This window comes from Limulus polyphemus, unplaced genomic scaffold (genome assembly GCF_000517525.1).
Source record: "Limulus polyphemus unplaced genomic scaffold, Limulus_polyphemus-2.1.2 Scaffold9141, whole genome shotgun sequence".
Lineage (NCBI taxonomy): Eukaryota > Metazoa > Arthropoda > Merostomata > Xiphosura > Limulidae > Limulus > Limulus polyphemus.
Genome location: NW_013674751.1, coordinates 20,274 through 21,107, shown reverse-complemented (window position 1 = coordinate 21,107; position 834 = coordinate 20,274). Strand labels below are relative to the sequence as shown.

Sequence of the window (834 nt, the reverse complement as noted above, 5' to 3'; positions counted from 1 at the left end):
AAGGTATATTGGCTGTACATATATAGATTATAAGGTATATCAGATGGGGCATTTATAGATTATAAGGTATATCAGGGTGGGGCATATATAGATTATAAGGTATATTGGCTGTACATATATAGATTATAAGGTATATCAGATGGGGCATATATAGATTATAAGGTACATCAGATGGGGCATATATAGATTATAGGGTATATCAGGTGGGGCATATATAGATTATAGGGTATATCAGATGGGGCATATATAGATTATAAGGTATATCAGATGGGCCATATATAGATTATAAGGTATATCAGATGGGGCATATATAGATCATAGGGTATATCAGATGGGCCATATATAGATTATAAGGTATATCAGATGGGGCATATATAGATTATAGGGTACATCAGATGAGCCATATATAGATTATAAGGTATATCAGATGGGGCATATATAGATTATAGGGTACATCAGATGAGCCATATATAGATTATAAGGTATATCAGATGGGCCATATATAGATTATAAGGTATATCAGATGGGGCATATATAGATTATAGGGTACATCAGATGAGCCATATATAGATTATAAGGTATATCGGCTGTGCATATATAAATTATAGGGTATATCAGATGGGGCATATATATAGATTATAGGGTATATCAGATGGGGCATATATAGATTATAGGGTATATCAGATGGGGCATATATAGATTATAAGGTATATCAGATGGGGCATATATAGATTATAGGGTACATCAGATGAGCCATATATAGATTATAGGGTATATCAGATGGGGCATATATAGATTATAGGGTACATCAGATGAGCCATATATAGATTATAG

At 32.7% G+C, this 834-nt stretch overlaps 1 protein-coding gene and 1 long non-coding RNA gene across 3 annotated transcripts in view; one reads left to right on the top strand and one right to left on the bottom strand.

Annotated features, from left to right (window-relative positions):
- LOC111083338 overlaps window positions 1–726 on the top strand; it is a 1,606-nt gene extending 880 nt beyond the window's left edge. The window contains exons 2-3 of the long non-coding RNA XR_002608975.1: window positions 131–578; window positions 708–726. This is a non-coding gene — a long non-coding RNA (uncharacterized LOC111083338). The remainder of the gene's footprint in view (window positions 1–130; window positions 579–707) is intronic.
- Window positions 1–834, bottom strand: part of LOC106475769 (BUD13 homolog) — a 19,303-nt gene that overhangs the window by 8,161 nt on the left and 10,308 nt on the right. The window lies entirely within an intron of this gene.